Below are 23,428 nucleotides of genomic sequence, written 5' to 3'. Positions count from 1 at the left end.
CAATTTTAATTTCTCCCTCATAATCATTGTCTATGACACCTGGATAACTCTGCAGTTCTTTTACAATAGTACTGCTTCGTCCTAGAAGCAATCCACAAGTTTCTGCAGGCAAAGATCCAAAAACTCCTGTAGGCAGGGTCTGAACTCCCATTTCTGGGGTTAATACAACATGGGAGGTGGAATAGATGTCCAATCCTGCGCTGCCTGGTGTTGCCCTGAAAATTCAAAAACGGATTTCCCTGGCCTGGCAGCGGCTTCATGGCCCCACAAAATTCTTGCTGTGGTCATCTGGGGGGAGGCTGGCCCCTCTTCCTGAGGTTGGCCCCTCTGCCTGGGGCTAGACCCTCTGCCTGAGGCTGGCCCTTCTGCCTGTTTCCCGACACGGAACAGCCCTGAATATATCTTAGATTTACAGTCCCTGGCCCAGTGATTACCTTTCCTGCATCCAGGACAAACTCCTGGGGATAACTTGACTGCCCACTTACAGCGCCTCTGTTCCTAGGGCAATCACTTATAAAATGACCCAAACCTCCACATTTAAAACACATTTTATTCTCTCCTCTCTGTGAGAGTATGGCTTGCATGGTGGTTCGTTGCAAAGCTGTAGCCATAGCTAGACTTTGATTGTACAAACGCCCAATCTCTGCACAAAGGCGAATATACCCAGCTAAGTCTATCCGCCCCTTGTAAGGTCTAATGGTGGTATGACAAGCTGCATTAGCATTCTCATAAGCCAATTGTGTGACAAAGATTCTGCTTGAGAATTTCCAAAAATTGTTAGCTGATTTCAGTAGCCTATCCACAAAATCCTGAAAAAAGTTCACCAGGTGCCTGTCTAATGCTTGCTAAACTTCCGCTGAGATCCCCTTTAGTCGGTAATTGATTCCACGAGTGGTGGGCAGCCATTGCAACCTGTGCATACACTCCAACAGGGAACCCAATCTGATTAGCATTGCCTCCATATTGACCTTCTCCTAGTAGCATGTTAGTGTCCCAATCTGGATTACCTGATTCATCCCGGCAGTTCTCTTACTAGCTTCACGCCATTCAGAATTCCAAAGCAAGAAATCTCCTCCTGACAAAGTAGCCTTACATAGAATCTTCCAATCTTGTGGGGTTAAGTTTGACTGCATCACAGTATTCAATAAAGCTTGTGGAAAAGGACCGAGGGCTATGCTGTGCCACAGCTGTCTTTAATTCCTTTATCACTTTGAACTCCAAGGCTTGATATTGTCTAACTATATTCTGCTAGTCTATGATCTCAACGACAAATTTAGATGTGTCCTGTCTTTCCCTGTGAGCATGACTTACACCTCTTTCTAGTGGTGATTGTTGTGTCTCAGGATCACTGCTCTTTCCTGCACTTGATACCCTTTCTGCAACTTAATTTCAAACTCCAATTTATGTAGTTGCATCTCCATCTTGGTATCATCTCCTACAGTAGAGGCCACAGGCAGAGCAGAAGGTGCACTAGGAGGCAATCCTCACCATAATATTAGGCAGCTCCTTCATCTGAATGAGCTTTCTCCTCTAATGTTAGCTCATCAATAGTGTCTCTATATCTTTCTAAGTTAGGGTTGAGAAGACTCTTTTCTGAGGAAGTCCTCTCTGGCAGGCTTCCTTCTTGTGATTCCTCAAGTGTGATATCTGGTGCCTGTGAGATCTCCTCATCAGTAGCATCTTTTATAAGCATCCGGAGGCAGAGGGTAGTATTATCTGCCTTGGTGGCTCTTAGTGCTTTTCCAATTTTTTCCCAGGTTCTCTTATATAAAGTTCTTTTTTTCTCGGAACCATGGGCAACAAGAATCTCTCTGATCTAAAAAAAAACCTTCTAACCATTGTTTTTCAAACCCTACTCTTTCTCCTGAAGCAGCTCTTGAAGGCTGCGGACAAACGCCTGTTTTGAAGTTCCTATCCCATTTCCCACTGTTACCTCCTAAGCAAGCTCAGTGTTGGGTCTACGCTGTCCCACTTAGCCTGTATCCTTCTGCACCGACAACAACAGCTTCAAAAAGATGAAATTTTAGACTAGTGTTAGTATTTAGCTCCAGTATTTGCTCCCCATGCAGGGTACTGTCTTTTTCTATTTTCTGCAAAGCTTTGCCGAGACAGGGTCGCCTCAGGAAACCTTCCTGTGCCTGGACACTTGTCGGGCGCCAATCTGTAACTGCCCACAGTTACATGGAATAGGTTCCCTAGAAGGGAAGCTGGGGATGCATGGAAAGTTGGGGGAAAGAGATGGAGACCAAGACAACAGCACCTGCTCAAAGCCTCAAGGTTTAATGGAGGACTCAGAATTTTAAGGTTTCAGGCAAGACTCTTCCCCCAAATTCCAGGGTGTGTTCTGGGAACTGGTCTGGCTGTTCCCTTGGCATTGGCTCCACTGCTCAAGCAGCTGGGTGGGTCACCTACTTAATTCAGGAATTTGTAAATCTGGAGGAAGAAAGAACTTCACCTTGGTCTGAGTGCTCTACCCTAGGTGGAGCGGATTATGGCTAACAGAGGAATTTCTGCTCAGAGACTGGGAGAAGAACTTCATCTTGGTCAATGTCAAGTTCCTGCCAGGTGGCATGGCACCCCAATAAAGCTCTCTACACTGGATGTTTTCAGTCAGGAGCTTTTTGCATTTTGCATTTCTTTGACTGCTGTGTCAATGTTTTCTATCTTCTGCAACCGAGATTCTCTCTTCTTTCTCTTGTATTCTGTTGGTGATGCTTGCATCTATTACTCCTGATTTCTTTCCTAGGTTTTCTATCTCCAGTGTTGTCTCTCTTTGTGATTTTTTAAATTTTCAATTTCCATTTTTAGATCCTGGATGGTTTTGTTCAGTTCCTTCACCTGTTTGAGTGTGTTTTTCTGTAATTATTTAGGGGCTTCTATCTGTTTACCTGTTTTCTCCTGTATTTCTATAAAGGAAGTTACTAATGTTATTTTTAAAGTCTTCTATCAGCATCATGAGATGTGATTTTAAATCCAGCTCTTGCATTTCCAGTGTGTTGGGGTATCCAGGATTGCTATGGCGGGAGAACTGGTTTCTGATGTTGCCAAGTAGCTTTAGTTTCTGTTGCTTATGACCTTGAGCTTGCCTTTGCCATCTGGTTATCTCTGGTGTTCATTGTTCTTCCTTTCTTTGGCTGGAGCTTGTCCCTCCTGTGGGCCTGTAAGCCTGTGTCAGCACACATAGGAGACCAACTCTCTTCTGACAGGATCTGTGTGCAGATGGCTGTGGAGCCTCTCGGCTCCAGGGTGCAGATGGTGACTGGACTGCTCCTGTCCCAGCTGCTCCACTGGATGCCCTGTGCATTCCTAACCTTGCCCCTCCAGACAGTTATTGGAGAAAAAGTGTGGATCTAACCTCCACGCCCAGAAGTGAAGGCTCTGCTGGGAGATCCCACTCTCCTGGTGGGCAGTGCACAGAGAGAAGTGGAGCTGCCGGGCTCCCTGGTACAAATGGTGACAGGAGGGCTCCTGTCCCAGCTGCTCCACTGATCATATGATGGTGAACATTTCTTTAGGGGCTTCTCGACCATTTGATATTCCTCAGTTGAGATTTATTTGTTTACCTCTGTACACAGCTTTTACTAGGGCTATGTGTTTTCCTGGAGTCTAACTTTTTGAGTTGTTTGTATTTATTGGGTATTAGCCCTCTGTTGTATGGAGGGTTGGTAAAGATCTTTTCCCAATCTGTTGATGGCAGTTTTGCCCTCTTGACAGTGTCCTTTGCCTTACAGAAGCTTTGCAATTATATGAGGTCCCATTTGTCAATTATTGATTTTAGAGCACAAGTCATTGGCGTTCTGTTCAGGAAATTTTCTACTGTGCCCATGTGCTCGAGGCTCTTCCCCACTTTCTCTTCTATTGGTTTCAGTGTATCTGGTTTTATGTGGAGGTCCTTGATCCACTTGAGCTTTGTATGAGAAGATAAGAGTGGAACTATTTGCATTCTTCTACATGCTGACCTTCAGTTAAACCAGCACCACTTGTTGAAAATGCTCTTTTCCACTGGGTGGTTTAAGCTCCTCTGTCACAGATCAAGTGACCATAGGTGTGTGGGTTCATTTCTGTGTCTTAAGTTCTATTCCACTGATCTACCTGCCTGTCTTTGTTCCACTACCATGTGGTTTTTATGACTATTGCTCTGGGGTCAGGGATGGTGATGATTCCCACAGTTCTTTTATTGTTGAGAACAGTTTTTGCTATCCTGAAGCTTTGGTTATTCTAAATAAATTTGTGTATTGCCCTTTCGAACTCTATGAAGAACTGAGTTGCAATTTTGATGCATTTAATCTGTAGATTGCTTTTGGCAAGATGTCCATTTTTATTATATCAATCCTGCCAATCAGTGAGGGTTGGAGATCTTTCCATCTTCTGAAATCATCTTTAATTTCTTTCTTCAGGAACTTGAAGTTCTTGTCATACAGATCTTTCACTTGCTTGGTTAGAGTCACAAGGTTTTTATATTATTTGTGACCATTGTGAAGCATGTTATTTCCCTAATTTTTTCTCAGCCTGTTTATCTTTTGTGTAGAGAAGGCTACTGATTTGTTTGATTTAATTTTATATTCAGCCACTTGCTGAACTTGTATTTCAACTGTAGGAGCTCTCTGTTGGAACTTTTGGTGTCACTTAAATATACTGTCATATCATCTGCAAATAGTGATATTTTGACTTCTTCCTTTCCAATTTGTATCTCTTTGACCTCCTTTTGTTGTCTAATTGCTCTGCCTAGGATTTCGAGTACTACATTGAATAGGTAAGGAGAGAGTAGACAACCTTGTCTAGTCCCTGATTTTAGTGGGATTGCTTCAAGTTTCTCTTTTTTTTTTCATTTATTTTTTTATTGATACATTTTTATATACATTTCAAATGATTTCCTCTTTTCTGGGTGCCCACTCCCCGAAAGTCCCATAAGCCCTCTTCCAAGGCCCTGTTCTTCCATCCACCCCTTCCCATTTCCCTGTTCTGGAATTCCCCTATACTCTTGCACTGAGTCTTTCCAGAACCAGGGGCCACTCCTCCATTCCTTTTGGACATCATTTAATTTGTGGATTATATCCTGGGTATTCAAAGTTTCTAGGCTAATATCCACTTATCAGTGAGTGCATACCATGATTGATCTTTTGAGACTGGGCTACCTCACCTAGTAAGATGTTCTCCAGCTCCACCCATTTGTCTAAGAATTTCATGAATTCATTGTTTCTAGTGGGTGAATAGTACTCTATTGTGTAAATATACCACATTTTTTGTATCCATTCCTCCGTTGAAGGACACCTAGGTTCTTTCCAGCTTCTGGCTACTACAAATGGGGCTGCTATGAACATAGTGGAGCATGTGCCCTTATTGCATGTGGAATACTTTGAACAATATTGGTATAAAACTATCTGGTCTTGTGCTTTTTCTTGTTGGGAGATTTAAATGGATGCTTCTATTTCTTTTGGGCTTATGAGAATATTTAAATAGTTTGTCTGATCGTGATTTAATTTTGGTACCTAGTATCTGTCTAGAAAATTGTCCATTTCATCCAGATTTTCTAGTTTTGTTGAGTATAGCGTTCTGTAGTAAGATCTAATAATATTTTTGCATTTCCTCAGTTTCTGTCCTTATGTCTCCCTTTGATTTTCTTAAAGAACCAACCCCTGGTCTTGTTGGTTTTCATGTAGTTCTTCTTGTTTCTACTTGGTTAATTTCAGTTCTAAGTTTGATTATTTCCTGCTGGGTACTCCTCTTGGGTGTATTTTCTTCTTTTTGTTCTAGAGCTTTCATGTGTGCTGTTAAGCTGATAGTGCATGCTCTATCCATTTTTTTCTTTCTTTGGGGGACAGGGAAATGACTCATAGCTATGGGTTTTCCTCTAAGCTCTGTTTTCAATGTGGATATTAGCCATAAAATGCAGGATACCGATGCTACACTGACCCGTCCAGCAGGTCCAGTTATTCCAGAGTCCCGAAGAGGCACTACCTGAGGGTCAAAAATGGGGGGAAGAGAGAAAGGAAGCCAAGCGCGCTAACAAAGTCAGAGTCAATCTGGGTTATGTCAAGGCTTCGTTTAATGTCAGGGAGGTAAGTGGGTTTTAAGGTTTACAGAGAAGGAAATAACTTTCACACCAGTCAAAGGAGGGAAGGGCAGAGACACCCCTAGGGGTTGAAGCAGGAAGCAAGCGAGGAGGTCATCTGGTCATCTGGAGAGGACACCCGGAGTTAATGCCGGCAGGTACATTCCATGGTTAGGGCAGGGACATCTTGTGGTATTCTCGGGATCTTTTCACACTGGGCAGGAACATCTTGTGGTATTCTCGGAATCTTCTCACACTGGGCAGGAACATCTCGTGGTATTCTCGGAATCTCCTCACACCGATAGCTCAAGGAGAGGCTCTAGTTAATTGCTCTTCCTTATCGGCAGCCATCACTTTAGGGCTGGGAGTAAGCATAAGCCCGAATAACTCGGGACGGTTTCCCACATCTCCCCCTCAAATCTTTTTTAAGAGACCAAGTGGTCCTGGGGGGAGATGGCTGGGCGGAGGGTGTCCAGGCCGTAAATATGTAGCCCACTCTGTCTTAGGATCGACCTCTGGGTCCCCAGCCTTACCCGTCATAGGATTACCTTGTCATCCTCAAGGTTCCATGTCTTAGGTTGGTCAGGGGACAGAGGAAGTTGCCCGTCGTTGAGAAGGCTACCTTGGGCGGAATCAACTGACCTCCAGGCAAGCCCAGGGATGAAAGAATGGGAACCGAATGCTTATTTTAGAAGATTATGAAAATCGAGCCTCTCTGAGGTCGGTGTAGAGGAGACTTCTTTCCAGCAGCTCGGTGCCTTCCGATCCCCGGCCTCTCCAGTCTCCAGCCGATGGTATTGTACTGAAAGATAATTCTTAGGCAGGGCAGAATCTATTTGTGATTTAATGAAGCGGGTTAGCCGTTGAAAAGCCCAGGGGCCAAAGGAAACCAATAGTAATAGGCCTATAAAAGGCCCAAGGATAGAGGGTAATAGGGTGGAGAGCCACGGGGACGTGGAGAACCAGTTCTTATACCAGGACTCATGTTGTTCTCGTTCCTTTTTGCGTTTTTCTAAACTTTCTTTTACTCTCCTCAGACTGTCATCTACCAGTCCTGTTTTATCAACATAAACACAGCATTCTTCTCTGAGGGCTGCGCAAAGACCTCCCTGTTGAAGGAAGAGCAGATCAAGACCCCTTCTATTCTGTAAAACTACCTCTGACAAGGAGGCCACAGAATCTTTTAAGTTGGCTAAGCCATCTCTGAGTTCGGCTAGATCCTTATCAATGGCAGCACTGAGCATGTAATAGTGCTGCCGATTTTGTTGAGATGTAACAAGGGAGGCAATGCCTGTGCCTGTCCCAGCTGCCCCTAGCCCTAGAATGACGGCAAGGGTGATAGCCGATATAGGCTCTCTCTTGACTCTATGGGGTGTCTCGCTTCCCCGTTCCCAAAAATTCAAAAGATCTTCTGGTTCATGAATGCTAAATTTGGGTACTAATTGTATCAACACACAATAGTCTCTTTTACTTATAAACTGAGAGGTAACAAGAAAGGTAGTCAGGCCAGTGGAACAGGCCAGATGAGTATAATTTGGGGCTAATAGGTAATCAGAATGTTCGTCAATGGCAATTGTGTGGTTGCAGATTTCTAACAATTGCCGAGGTGGAATCATGCTCTTTCCTATTACACAGCTTCCAATCCCCGAAACTTCGGTAAGAGTAATCTCTAGAGGGGTGCCAATGAGCTCCTTTGAGTCATTGGTATAGGTAAAATTTCCAAAGAGGGCGATACCCTCATAAAAGGGTGGGGAGGCTGAAAAACACATCCAGCATTCTGTATATCTGGTCGAGTTAAGCTCTTGTTCCTTAAGAAGCAGAGCAGAGGCAGAAGCATTAAGGAGGGAAAGAATCAGCTTGGAAGAGGGCATAGGGCCCGGGGGTATGGTGGGCTGAAACAAGGTAATTGATGAGGCATTTCCTGGGGCTGGTGTGGCTGAGAGACTCTTAGGCCTTGAGGCTTCCTTAGGTGGCGGAGGGGCCAGATCATGTAATTGAGGGTTAGGTCCTATGGAAGCTCGATGTATATTGGGGATATTCTTTGTCAGTTTTATTGTAAAGGTCAATCCAATATCTTTTCCACTCTTATAAAGGCGCAATCCCCATTCGGCCCCACGAGAATGTTGCCAATCATAATTTTTCCCAGGGGCTGTGAAAGATATTACTATGGTATTGCACCAGTTTTGACAATTCTTGTTGAAAGGCTTAGGGCCAGAATCTAATTCTCCCTGAGGAGGGTTTTTCCTTTTTACTGTAATAAGGTCCCAAGAGGAGGAGGGCTTCCAGTAAGTATCGCCTGTGGTCTCACAGCCCCAGGTTGCACAAAAATAAGACTCATCATAGCCACATTTATCGCCCAGAGAACGATCTCTATGAGTAGCCCCAGGGCATACATAAATAGGGGCATATTGTAGCCATGAGCGGGTAACTGCATTGAGGCATGCAGGATTTTGGCCCCGGGTTCTATCATCTGTATTTGGCGGTGCAGCTTGTGGTAAATAGTGGCTAGGCACCCCCCAATCAGGGTGGGCTCCGAGGGCCAATTTGCAAAGGTCTACCTCTAATGGGATCCAGGGTATCTGGGCTGCAACCTTGGAGGTGGAATTAGCAATATCCCCAGCCTGATTTATGATGAGCCATGTGTAATTAAAGACTCGATAGGGGCTCAATTGGGGGCTCACCCTTCCGAGGATCACCATGAGCAGGAGGAAGGAGTGTCTCAGGATCATTCTGAAAGAGAAGACATAGCTTTTCTCAGGCGCCACCCTGGAATTTGTTATAAGGCTTTATCAACCTGGAATTTGTTATAAGGCTTTATCAACCTTTCAGGGAGCCATCTGGCTCCCCCTTCTTTAGAATTATAAATGCAGGCAGACCCTTTTCCCCAGATGATAACAGGGTCTGGCCCTTGCCATTTCCCGGTTAGGGGGTCTTTCCAAAGGGCTTGGGCATAATCCATGTTTGTTGTGGGATGCCATAGGCGATCAGCAGCAGAGTGCCCTTGTTTATCTAGAGTTAGGAAATTTAAAATGAACAGGGCATGGGATAGTAGGAGCTTAGCATTGCCTTTAAAGGAATAAAGGGTTTCTTGAGCCGTGAGTTTTAAAAGGGTATTTTTAAGCGTTTGGTTGGCACGTTCAACAATCCCTTGCCCCTGAGGGTTGTAGGGGATACCCGTAATATGTTTTATCTGCATTTGAGAGCAAAATTGTTTAAAAGTTTGACTGGTATATCCAGGCCCATTGTCTGTTTTAAGTATTTTGGGTTGGCCCATCACAGAGAAGGTAAGCAACATATGGGAAATAACATTCTTTGTGGCCTCTCCCGTCTGTGCAGAGGCACATAAAAATCCACTAAAGGTATCAACAGTCACATGCACAAATTTAAGTTTTCCAAAAGAGGGAACATGAGTAACATCCATTTGCCAAAGTTCTCCGGGGACAAGGCCCCTGGGATTGACTCCCAGATGCGGCTCAGGAAGTAATGTCAGACAGTTTCTACAGCCTTTTACAATTTGCCTAGCCTGTTCCCGAGTTATTTTATATCTAAGTCTTAATGTATGAGCATTTAGGTGATGAAGGGAATGAGCCATCTGAGCCTCCTGAAGCGGATCGGTGAGGGAGGCTGCTGCTACTAAGCGAGTGGCTTTATCAGCCAAATCATTTCCCTTAGCCAGCGGACCAGGTAGGTTTGTATGGGCCCTTATGTGCCCTACAAAGAATGGGCTCGTTCTAGTCCTTATATGCTGTTGTATCTCAAGGAACAACGAAAAGGCTGGTGATGAAGGCTGTATGGTGGGGACAACTTCCAGAACTTGGAGGGCTCTGACCACGTAATGGCTATCTGAATAAAGATTAAAACTCTCATCAATAATTTTAAATACCTCAAGGGCGCCTCGCAATTCCACTAATTGAGCAGAGGCATAGGGCGTGTTAATATAAGAGGCCTGATTTCCGATGACAAAGGAAGCCCTTCCATTTTTGGACCCGTCTATAAAGACAGTTAGGGCATCTCTTATAGGTTTTAATCGCGTAACTTTCGGGAAGACAAAAGGGGTGTTATGAAGAAATTGTAATAGTTTATCTCCTGGTAGGTGGGTATCAAACTTCCCTTGATAGCTGGATAATAAAACAGTCCAGTCATCATCTCTCTGTTGTAGCCAGGCAAGCTGCTCTTGTGAATAGGGTGAGATGATTATCTCTGGATCGTGGCCAAAATAGCGGATAGCTGTTTTGAGTCCAAGAGTTATGACCTGGCAAACTAGGGAAGGATAGGTAGGGAGTATTTTAGGGTGGGTGGCTGATAGGTGCACCCACATAAGTGGCTGCCCATTTTGCCATAGAAGGCCTGTTGGTGTAAACCTTGTTGCAAAGATGATTAAAAAAAGATTTTTGGATGGGTCAAAATATCCTATAAATTGTTGACCAATGGCCTGTTCTACTAATCGCAAGGAACTTTCAGCCTCTGAGGTCAAAGCTCTAGGGGAGGAGGGATCAGCACTGCCTTTTAGGATATCAAAGAGGGGTTTAAGATCACCAGTGGTCAATTTTAGGTAAGGTCTGAGCCAATTAATATCGCCCAAAAGTTTTTGAAAATCATTTAAGGTCTGTAATTGCGATCTTCTAATTGTTAGCTTTTGAGAGCGGACAGAGGTGGGTCCCAATTGAAATCCCAGGAACAAGAAGGGAAACTGTGTTTGAATTTTCTCGGGAGCTATAACAAAGCCCCTCTGTTGTAAGGCAAAAACCAATTCTTGGGCTATCTGTTGGGTTTCGGATAGATTAGCTGATGAAATCAGTACGTCATCCATAAAATGAATAACATAGGCCTTTGGATGGCGTACCCTTACTGGATCTATAGTCTGTGCCACATAACGTTGGCACAAGGTAGGACTGTTAGCCATCCCTTGTGGTAATACACGCCATTGAAAGCGGGGATTGGGACCTGCATGATTAGTAATAGGGATAGAGAAGGCAAAGCGAGCGCAATCCTCAGGATGAAGGGGAATGGAGAAAAAGCAGTCTTTTATATCAATCACTATTTTATGAAAATCTTTTGGGATAGCTATTGGGGAGGGCAGCCCAAGTTGTAGCGCCCCCATGGGGTTCATAGTTTTGTTGACCTCTCGGAGGTCTTGTAATAACCTCCAGTTGCCATTTTTCTTTTTTATAACGAATATGGGAGTATTCCACGGGGAGGTGGAGGGTTCAAGGTGCCCCAGCGATAATTGTTCCTGCACCAACCTTAGGGCAGCCTGAACCTTTTCTTTAGGCATGGACCACTGATCGATCCAGACTGGGTCATTTGATTTCCAAGATATTTTATCAGCCTGGAGTGCAGGGGGATCAGCAGTCCTTAGGAAAAAAGGTCCGCACCCAAGCCCTTCCTATCCATATTAGGGGTGGGAGCCAAAGGTTTCACTATTCCTTGTTCATATTTACCCAATCCTTTTCCAGGGAGAAACCCTGTCTTCAGCATTTGATTAGTAACAATCTCATTAGGGCTGCACATCATCATCCCCATTTGGGATAGAATATCTCTCCCCCAAAGGTTGACAGGGAGTCCGGGCACTACAAACGGCCTGACTGTTCCTGTGTTATTTTCCTTATCTTTCCAAATTAGAAGCTTTGAACTTTGTAATGTATCCTGTGATTGTCCTATTCCCTTTAAATGTGTAGCCGTGGTCTCAAGAGGCCAGGCTGGGGGCCAGTGCTTGGAGGAAAGCACCGTTGCGTCGGCCCCAGTATCTAATAGGCCCTGAAACTGCTTGCCATCTAGCCATAACGTCATCATGGGCCTCTCATCAGTCAATTTCTGAACCCAGTAGATGTCAGAAGAACCAGGGGAGGAGGAGCCGCGTCCTTTCCTCGCGTGGGGGAAGTGTCCTATCAAAGGAAGAGGCAACGCTTGTGCAATGCGTTGTCCGGCCTGGAGTGTCAGTGGGCCCGTGGTGGCAGTGGCAAGGAACTTAATCTCCCCTGAATAGTCAGCATCTATTATAGAGGGGAGTATAATAAGGCCCTGGAGGGAGCTGGAGGCTCGCCCAATTATCAAGAAAAACATACCAGGAGGAGGAGGCCCAAACTTCCCAGATTCTATAATAACAGTCCCTTCCTCTGGCGTTAATATTCGGGTGGCAGAGGAACACAGGTCGAGTCCCGCGCTCCCTGCTGTTGCCCTAGATAAGGCATTGGCACTGGTGTCTGCTCCTGCACTTGGGGGTGTGCTGTGGCCTGAGAGTAAGGGCCCCGATATGGGGCCCTCGGCCCGTTTCCCGGGACCGCAGTAAGGGCTTGCCCATGGACATCAGTCCTAGAACGGCATTCATTAGCCCAGTGCCTGCCTCTTTTACAGCGGGGACAGATTCCCGGCGGGGCAGGTTTTATGGTCCCCTGACCTAGAGCGGGATTGGGTGTCTGCCTAGGAGCGCTGCATTGTCTTGCAAAATGACCGGGCAGTCCACATCGATAGCATGTCTTGCTCTTGGGGCGATTGGGGTCTCCTGCTTTTTGAAAGACTGCCCCAATGGCCAAACTAATGGATTTAGATACCTGCTGTGTAAAAGGGTCCACTTCATTACAGAGTTTAATCATCCCAGAGATATCTAGGTCTTTAGTTTTGCCCCACAGCGCAGCTCTGCATGCTGGGTTGGCGTTCTCAAGGGCGAGCTGCTTAACTAGAAGCCCCTCACTCTCATTTTGACCTAGGATCCTTTCTGCTGCTTCTTGCAGCCTTCCCACAAATTGAGCATAGGGCTCTTGGGCTCCCTGAATTATTTTGGTCAAGGGGGTGGTGACTGCCCCTGCGGCAGGGACCGCTCTCCAAGCAGACAAAGCGGCTTGCGCTGTCTGAGCGAGGATACCAGGGGATAATCTCCGTTGCTTTTCCTCGGAGGTGAATGCACCCCTTCCACATAACTTATCTGCTGTCCAGGAGGCAGTTTTACTCAAAGGGTTTTTCCTGTTTCTGGCGGCAAGACTTTCTGCTCTGTCAATGAATTCTGATTTCCAAGTTAAATACTGTCCTCTGTTAAGGACGGATTGCACTACTTTAATCCATTCTCCAGGTATTAAATATCCGGACCCCGCGAGCCCCTCTAAGATGGACTGAGTAAAGGGAGCATTCATACCATAGTTTTTTACTGCTGAATGTAATTCTTTAATGCTCTTAAATTTGAGTTTTTTATACACGGGGTGTGAGGCCTCATGGTCTCCTTGATCATACCCTTCTCCCTCAGAGTCCTCAGTGACCTCATTATAATCTTGTTCTCCCTCAGTTTCTTGGTCCTCATCGCTATCTTCCTGTTGATTAGGACTAGTGCTGTCTGGTTTGGATTCATTTCTGACTTGCCTAGCGCTTGCCCTGGTCATGACTGGGAAAGTTAGCTTAGGCTGGTGTTTCTGTAAGGAGCCAGACGATCTTTTGTTGGGGGGACTTTGTCCCTTTCTCATAGTTTCCTGTAAGTTCTGAATCTCTAAGGAAAGGTCTCCTAATTCATATTGCAAATGTAAGATCTGTTTAAGCCCAGTAATTTGCTCTTGAAGCGCGGCTTTTGTTTGGGTTAGTCCTTCTATTACTGCCGTCGGTAGAGGCGCAGAGGGGGCCACCCGCATTGGAGGTAAGTACGGTGGGGGCCGAGTGAATCTGGGCCTTTGAGTAAAGAAGATTCGGGATTCTCGGAGTCCATGACCATACCTCCCCTCCTCGTACCCGGCAGCCTCCTCCTCCAGTTCAGCCTCAGAAGCTAGGTCTAATTTTAAATCTAAAGAGTGGCGCGGACCATGCCTGTTATTAGTTTCATTTTGGTTTTTTGAAAAATCCTTAAGAGATGGGTATATGCTCCTAGGAATCTTGGGGTTCTCTAGGGACCGTATAATTTTCGGAGGAGGGTCCTCCGTGTCTGCGGGCATGTCAACAATTACCGAGGGACACGGAGAGCATGGGCGGGCATCGCTACTGCCACTCCTAACCGAAGGCGGTCTGGAGGTTTCACTGCCACTCCTAACCGACGGCGGTCTCGAGGCTTGGAGAAAGTCACTGGCAATGGCCAGTAGATGGGCACTTTCTCCTTCATTTTCAGCATCTTTTATTATGTCTCGTATAAGGCCCCAATAGCTGAAAAATGCATCGGACACAGGCTCGCCCATTCTTAACATCTTGTTAATCTCTTTACCAACCCTATTCCAACTTAGCGGGTGGATGTCTGGTCCACTTAAGACTAACCAAGGGCACTTTTCATCAACAAAACAAAAAAATTTGATTAAATCCTTCTTCTTGACTCTTATTCCCCTCTCCCTGAGTGACTGCTTGATTCCTCTTATGAAAGAGGCTTCTTTAGATAACTGTTGCCCCATGACAATAGGACGACAATGTTTGGCCTCTTACCTGGTCCTCCAGCGACGCACGAGCGATGCGGTCCGCGAAGTCCTTGAATCTTCGTCCCGGGGTTCTTCCGTCGTCCAGTAGTTGGCCTTGCTTCGGGTCCCTGTTCGGGCGCCACTTGACCCGTCCAGCAGGTCCAGTTATTCCAGAGTCCCGAAGAGGCACTACCTGAGGGTCAAAAATGGGGGGAAGAGAGAAAGGAAGCCAAGCGCGCTAACAAAGTCAGAGTCAATCTGGGTTATGTCAAGGCTTCGTTTAATGTCAGGGAGGTAAGTGGGTTTTAAGGTTTACAGAGAAGGAAATAACTTTCACACCAGTCAAAGGAGGGAAGGGCAGAGACACCCCTAGGGGTTGAAGCAGGAAGCAAGCGAGGAGGTCATCTGGTCATCTGGAGAGGACACCCGGAGTTAATGCCGGCAGGTACATTCCATGGTTAGGGCAGGGACATCTTGTGGTATTCTCGGGATCTTTTCACACTGGGCAGGAACATCTTGTGGTATTCTCGGAATCTTCTCACACTGGGCAGGAACATCTCGTGGTATTCTCGGAATCTCCTCACACCGATAGCTCAAGGAGAGGCTCTAGTTAATTGCTCTTCCTTATCGGCAGCCATCACTTTAGGGCTGGGAGTAAGCATAAGCCCGAATAACTCGGGACGGTTTCCCACACTACACTCCACAGACCCAAGGAAGGTAAGCAAGAAGGAAGGTTCAAGTGAGGATGCTTGAATCTCACTTAGAAGAGGGAATAAAACAGTCATAGGAGATAGACGGAGGGAGGGAACTGGATGAGAGTGGGGATAGGGAGGTGAATGAGGTGATACAGTTTTCAGGAGCAGGTGGGGAGACAGAAGGGCCCAGAAGGCCAGGAGAATAAATTGAAATCTGCAACTCGCAGGGTTGGGGGCTGGAGGCATCACAAGGACATAAAACCTGGGATGGGGTAGACACCCAGAAATCAGTGGGGACGACCTTAGCTGACACAGCAGTGGAGATATGAAGCCTGAAAAGGCCACCTCCAGTAGCCAGACAGGAACCCCAGTGAAGTGATAGGGACACCAACCCACCCACAAAACTTCTGACCCAAAATTTATCCTGTCTACAAGAAATGGAGGGGTAAAGATGGAGCAGAGACTAAGGGATTGGCCAACCAATAACCAGCCCAACTTGAGACACAACCCACGGGCAAGCACCAGTCCATGACACTACGATGATACTCTGTTATGATTCCAAACAGGAGCCGAGCATAACTGTCCTCTGAAAGGGTCCACTCAGAAGCTGACTGAACCATCCAAACATGGGATGGAACTGGAGGACTTGTATTAGTCAGGATTCTCTAGAGTCACAGAACTTATGGACTGTCTCTCTATATTGAGGGAATTTATTGTGATGACTTACAGTCTGTAATCCAACTAACGCAACAATGGTCAGCTGTGGATGGGAAGTCCAAGGATCTAGTAGTTGCTCAGTCCCCAAGAGGCTGGTTGTTTCAGCTGATCTTCTGTAGAAGTAGGTTCCAACAGATGTGCTGGCAAGTAAGTGCAAGTGGGTGAAGAAGAGTGAATCTTCCTCCTTCAATGTCCCTATGTAGGTCTCCAGCAGAAGGTGTGGCCCAGATTAAAGGAGTATGCCACCACACCTGGATCTGGAACATGCTTTGTCCTAGGCTGACCTGGAACTCAGAGATCTCCTTGCCTCAGTCCCCTGGGATTAAAGGTGTGTACCACCTTGCCTGTGCCTAAGCTTTTCATGGCCACTATGCCTCAAGATCTCCATGCTAAGATCCAAATCAGAAACTTGTATCTTCCAGCCTCAAGATCTGGTTCACAAGTATGCCCCTCAATTCTGAATTGTAGTTCATTCCACATGTAGTCAAGCTGACAACCAGGAACAGCCATTACAAGAATCTTATGGAGCGTTGGGGGAAGGATTGAGGGCCTGGAAGGGGATAAGAACTCACAGGAAAACCAACAGGGTCAACTAAACTTGACCCCTGTGGGCTTTCAGAGACTGAATCACCAACCAAAGATGTTTGAATGTATTGGACCTAGGCCTCCCCATGCATATGTAGCAAATGTGTAATTAGGTCTTCATGTGGGTCTTCCAACAGGTGGAGTGGCGTGTATCCCTAAAGCTGTGAAATATGTTTCCCTAACTTGGTTACCTTGTCTGGTCTCAGTGAAAGAGGATATGCGTAATCCTGCAAAGACATGATGCACAAGGGTAGGGGATACCCGAGGGAGGTCCTCTAAGAGGAGATGGAGATGGGTGACAGGGGGGAGGGATTGAGTGAGGGGAAGACCAAGAGGGAGGGCATCAACCAGGTGAATGAATGAATAAATAAGAGTGAATAAATAAATAAATAAATAAATAAATATGTTTTTCTATTATTTTAAGTATATGGGATATGGGAGGGGGTGGTATGGGCACACATGTACAGTACCCAGTGCCCAGTAGTCAGAAGAAGGTATCAGATACCTCTGATGATGAAGCTAACAGGCGGTCATGAGTTACCATGCACACTAGCCACTGGGCCATCTCTCCAACCACAAAATTATTCCATTGCTACAGCATGACTGTAATTTTGATACCATTATGAATCATCATGTAAATATCTGATTTGCAGGATGTCTGGGACGTGACCCCTGTGGGGGTTGTGACCCCCCCCCATGTTGAGAACCACTGTTTTAGGGACTTGACATGAAGTGTGAAATCCACAATGTGAGGTCACCTACTTGGTTAGGTTCCAGGCCAATGAGAGACCTTGTTTTATTGAAGAAGAAGAAGAAGAAGAAGAAGAAGAAGAAGAAGAAGAAGAAGAAGAAGAAGAAGAAGAAGAAGAAGAAGAAGAAGAAGAAGAAGAAGAAGAAGAAGAAGAAAGAAAGAAAGAAAGAAAGAAAGAAAGAAAGAAAGAAAGAAAGAAAGAAAGAAAGAAAGAAAGAAAGAAAGAAAGAAAGAAAGAAAGAAAGAAAGAAAGAAAGCATCTAAGAATGGACACTTGAGGTTGCCCTCTGACCTCCACATGCAAACACACACACACACACACACACACACACACACGAACATGCGCAGGCACATGGGAGAATCACTGTTGCCCAAGCTGGTCACACACTCCCCATTCTACTACCTTAGCCACCCAGTGCCAGTGTCACAGGCACGTGTCCCACACCCACAGTCTCTGTGCCTTCTAAAGAGAGCCAGCACCGGGCAGTGAGGCAGAGAGGCAGGCATGGGAGCCTGGGAGAGGCTCAGCTCAGCTGCAGTCAGGCCAAACAGAGGATCTGTACAAGCAGAGCCCTGCTGTGCTCAGGATGTGAGCCTGCCTTTTCACTGGGAACTTCTACCTCTAACAGAACAGCTGGGACCTGTAGGACCCTACAGTGCAGAGCATTGGCTGGAGGATGCTGGCACGAAGTCACTTAACAGGGAGGATCCCCGTGAAAATGCAGGCTGTCAAAGGCTGAACACCAGCTACCAAGGGCAGAGGCATCCAGCATGCTCTCTGAGTTGAGCTGAATTCCTTGGGCCTCCTGGATTTCAGTGTCTGCCAGTGGCATACAGAGGATCCTGACCCAGCCTCTAAGGAGAAGAAGGAAATGGAGGGGGGAGTCGGTGCTTTTGACTGTCCCCCCATGCTCCCAGACCCAAAGACCTGAAGGACATAAGGAGCCCGCCCATTCCCAGAGAAACACACACCTTGTCCTGGGATACAGCAAGACCTGCACCCCTCCTGCTGCCCCTGGGAGACTGGCCAGGCACCCTGGGAACACGATCAGGCACCTAACCAGCACTGACCATGAAGGGTGTCTGTTTTCTAAGCTGGACCTAGGATAAGTATCCACCACGCACAGAGGAAGGCCACAGTGGCTGTGAGACCTCTGTCTTGGCCAATATACAAGATACCCAGGACAGGTCTCTGTTCCCCAAGTCTCTGCTAAGACTGGCAGGTCCTGCACAATGATGCACTGAGAGGTTAGGTAGGTGCAGGAGGACCTTCTACCTCACCAGGAGAGCTTGAAAAGCAACATGCACAGCAAAGACATTTGGTACAAAGTTTATAACACACCCTCCCATGAGACAGTAAATTAAAGTGTTTTGAAACAATCAGGAATGGCAGATCCAGGAGGACCTACTTCCAATACCTGGCTACACATTTGGACCACATGGTCAGAGTGGGGACAGGACAGCATATCAAGCCTGAGGGAGGGGCTTGGAGGCCCCAAGCAGTAATCTTCCACAGGCTTGAGGAAAGGTTTCAGACCAAAAGCAATGTGTGACCTTCCAGGTAGTCCAAGGTTTGGCAGCCATCTTCCCAAGGCCACCTGCCCACGCAGGCTAACAAGGTGTTCATCACCTTCAGGGCGGTCAAGGAGGGTGCTAACTTCGTGAACAGTCTCGGGCCAACCATTCCCTGGGCCATGCTGGGATGGCCCTCCTCGAAAACCCATTGGTGACCAGAGAAGCCCTCCGAGCAGGACCGCATCTTTTGAGGCCATGCGATAGTCAAGGAATGCTGAGGATGGGCCCTGCCCACACTCAGGGCCAGACAGGCACCCAAGACCCTGGTCCACAGTCACCAGCCAGGACCCCGGGACAGCTCCAAAGCCAGGAGTGCCTGATCGGGGCATGGGGCCAATACATGACTGGCCCACGGGTGACTTTCCAGCTTCCATAGCAGCTAGGGTCGGTCACCAAGGGTCAGCGTCAGCGACAGACTGGGCTTGCGCTCTGGCTCTTCACCCTCCTGGCAGGGCTGGGGCGGCCGGGATTTGAAGAAATCTGAAACATAGTGGACCTGGGGAGGGGGAAAGGCAGTGAGTAGGACTGGATGAAAAAGAATGTCTTCTGGGGGCCCTGAGGGAGAAGGTGAGTGGGGGTAGTCATGTGGATGGGTGGGGCCAGCAGTGAGGGGCTGTTTGAAACTAATTCCACTCCTCAGAGGGGCTGCAGATGAGGAGTTGCCTTGTGAAGCTTCTCCCCACCTTAACTTTTCTTTTTTTTAAATATTTTTAATTTGTATATTCTTCGTTTACATTCCAAATGATTTCCCCTTTCCCGGATCCCCCCTCCCAATATGTCCCATAAACCTTCTTCTCTCCATCCCTTCTCCAATCACCTCCCTCTTTTTTTCTGTGCTTATAATCCCTTCCAAGGCTAGATCGATCTGTTCCAGGATCAGGACCATCTCCATACTTCTTCATGGGAGTCATTTCTTATGCAATTTGTGCCTTGGGTATTCAGAGCTTCTGGGCTAATTAATATCCACTTATCAGAGATTGCATTCCATGTGTATTCTTTTGTGATTGGGTTACCTCACTTAGGATGATATTTTCCAGAACAAACCATTTGCCTAAAAATTCTGTGAATTCATTGTTTCTAATTGCTGAGTAGTATTCCATTGTGGAAATATACCACATTTTCTGTATCCATTCCTCCTTTGAGGGGCATTTGGGTTCTTTCCAGCTTCTGGCTATTATAAATAAGGCTGCAATGAACATAATGGAGCATGTGTCTTTATTGCATGCCGGGGAATCTTTTGGGTATATGCCCAGGAGAGGTATAGCAGGGTCCTTTGGAAGTCTCATGTCCAGTTTTCTGAGGAACCTCCAGACTGATTTCCACAGTGGTTGTACCATCCATCTTACAGCTCCACCAGCAGTGGAGGAGTGTTCCTCTTTCTCCAAAACCTCACCAACACCTGCTGTCTCCTGAGTTTTTGATCTTAGCCATTCTGACTGGTGTAAGGTGAAATCTCAGGGTTGTTTTGATCTGCATTTCCCTAATGACTAATGATGTTGAGCACTTCTTAAGGTGCCTCTCGGCCACCAGAAATTCTTCAGGTGAAAATTCTTTGTTAAGATCAGTACCCCATTTTTAGTAGGGTTATTTGGTTCCCTGGGGTCTAACTTCTTGAGTTCTTTGTATATATTGGATATTAGCCCTCTATCAGATGTGGGGTTGGTGAATATCCTTTCCCAATTTGATGGTTGCCGTTTTTGTCTTTTTAACAGTGTCCTTTGCCTTACAGAAACTTTGTAATTTTATGAGGTCCCATTTGTCAATTCTTGATCTTAAAGCCTAAGCTATTGGTGATCTGTTCAGGAACTTTTCCCCTGTGCCCATGTCCTCAAGGGTCTTGCCCAGTTTCTTTTCTATTAGTTTCAGTGTTTCTGGTTTTACATGGAGGTCCTTGATCCACTTGGAATGAAGTTTAGTACATGGAGATAAGAATGGATCAATGTGCATTCTTCTGCATGCTGACCTCCAATATATCCAGCACCATTTGTTGAAAAGGCTATCTTTTTTCCACTGGATGTTTTTGGCTCCTTTATCGAAGATCAAGTGACCATAGGTGTGTGGATTCATTTCTGAATCTTCAATTCTATTCCATTGGTCCACTTATTTGTTACTGTGCCAATACCATGCAGTTTTTAACACTATTGCTCTGTAGTATTGCTGGAAGTCAGGGATACTGATTCCCCCAGAATTTCTTTTGTTGTTGAGAATAGTTTTAGCTATCCTGGGTTTCTTGTTATTCCAGATGAATTTGAGAATTGCTTTTTCTAACTCTGTGAAGAACTGAGTTGGGATTTTGATGGGATTGCATTGAATCTGTAGATAGCTTTTGCCAAGATGGCCATTTTAACTATAGTAATCCTGCCAATCCACGAGCATGGCAGATTTTTCCATTTTCTGACGTCTTCTTCGACTCCCTTCTTCAGAGACCTGAAGTTCTTGTCATATAGATATTCATTTGTTTTGTTAGAGTCACACCAAGATACTTTATATTTTTTGTGGCTATTTTGAAGGGTGTCATTTCCCTAACTTCTTTCTCAGCCTACTTATCCTTTGAGTATAGGAAGGCAACTGATTTGCTTGAGTTGATTTTATAACCAGCCACTTTGCTGAAGTTGTTTATCAGCTGTAGGAGTTCCCTGGAGGAGGATTTCGGGTCACTTAAATAGACTATCATGTCATCTGCAAATATTGATGATTTGACTCCTTCCTTTCCAGTTTGTATCCCCTTGACATCCTTATGTTGTCTAATTGCTCTAGCTAGAACTTCAAATACTATATTGAAAAGATATGGAGAGAGAGGACAGCCTTGTCTAGTCCCTGATTTTAGTGGGATTGCTTCAAGTTTCTCTCCATTTAGTTTGATGTTGGCTACCGGTTTGCTGTATATTGCTTTAATGATGTTACGTATGGGCCTTGAATTCCTGTTCTTTCCAATACTTTTAGCATGAAAGGATGCTGGATTTTGTCAAATGCTTTTTCTGCATCTAATGATATGATCGTATGTTTTTTTTCTTTGAGTTTGTTTATGTAGTGGATAGCATTGATGGATTTCCTTATATCTCTGCATCCCTGGGATGAAGCCTACTTGATCATGGTGGATGATCGTTTTGGTGTGTTCTTGGATTCGGTTGGCAAGAATTTTATTAAGTATTTTTGCATCAATATTCATAAGAGAAATTGGCCTGAAGTTCTCTTTCTTTGTTGGATCTTTGTGTGGTTTTGGTATCAGTGTAGTTATGGCTTCATAGAACGAGTTGGGTAGAGTTCCTTCTGTTTCTATTTTGTGGAATAGTTTGAAGAGTATTGGTGTTAGGTCTTCTAGGAAGGTCTGATGGAACTCTGCACTGAAGCCATCTGGTCCTGGCTTTTTTGGTTGGGAGACTTTCTATGACCCTTTTTATTTCTTCAGGTGTTATGGGACTGTTTACTTGATCTATTTGATCCTGATTTAGTTTTGGTGTTGGATATCTGTCTAGGAAACTGTCCATTTCCTCTAGATTCTCCAGCTGTGTTGAGTACAGGCTTTTGTAGTAGGATCTAATGATTTTTTGAATTTCCTCAGTTTCTGTTGTTATATCTCCCTTTTCATTTCTAAGTTTGTTAATCTGGATACTGCCTCTGTGCCCTTTGGTTAGTCGGGCTAAGGGTTTATCTGTCTTGTTGATTTTCTCGAAGAACCAGCTCCTGGTTTTGTTGATTCTTTGTATGGTTCTCTTTGTTTCTACTTGATTGATTTCAGCCCTGAGTTTGATGATTTCCTGTCTTCTACTCCTCCTGGGTGAAATAGCTTCTTTTTGTTCTAGGGCTTTCAGGTGTGTCATTAAGCTGGTAATGTATGCTCTCTCCATTTCCTTTTTGGAGGCACTCAGGGCTATGAGTTTTCCTCTTATCACTGCTTTCATTGTGTCCCATAGATTTGGGTATGTTGTGTCTTCATTTTCATTGTGTTCTAAAAAGTCTTTAATTTCTTTCTTTATTTTCCTTGACCAAGGTATCATTGAGTAGAATATTGTTCAGTTTCCACGTGTATGTGAGATTTCTGTTGTTTTTGTTGCTATTGAAGACCACTTTTACTCCATAGTGATCTGATAGGAGGCAGGGGATTAGTTTGATCTTCTTATATTTGTTGGGGTCTGTCTTGTGACCAATTATATGGTCGATTTTGGAGAAAGTACCATGAGGTGATGAGAAAAAGGTATATTATTTTGTTTTAGGATAGAATGTTCTATATATATCTGTTAAATCTAATTGGCCCAAATCTTCAATTAGTTTCATTGTGTCCCTGTTTAGTTTCTGTTTTCCTGATCGGTCCATTGAGGAAAGTGCAGTGTTGAAGTCACCCACAATTATTGTGTTAGGTGCAATGTGTGCTTTGAGCTTTAATAAAGTTTCTTTTACTTAAGAGGGTGCCCTTGCATTTGGAGCATAGATGTTCGGGATTGAGAGTTCTTCTTGTTGTATTTTTCCTTTGACCAGCAAGAAGTGTCCCTCAGAGTCTCTTTTGATGACTTTGGGTTGAAAGTCAATTTTATCTGATATTAAAATGGCTACTCCAGCTTATTTTCTGAGACCATTTGCTTGTAAAATTGTCTTCCAGCCTTTTACTCTAAGGTAGTGTTTGTCTTTGACCCTGAGGTGTGTTTCCTGTAAGCAGCAATATGTAGGGTCCTTTTTACGTATCCAGTCAGTTAGTCTA

This window comes from Apodemus sylvaticus, chromosome 20, assembly GCF_947179515.1.
Source record: "Apodemus sylvaticus chromosome 20, mApoSyl1.1, whole genome shotgun sequence".
Classification (NCBI taxonomy): domain Eukaryota; kingdom Metazoa; phylum Chordata; class Mammalia; order Rodentia; family Muridae; genus Apodemus; species Apodemus sylvaticus.
The sequence above is the reverse complement of the archived record's forward strand: the minus strand, read 5'-3'. Positions refer to the sequence as shown.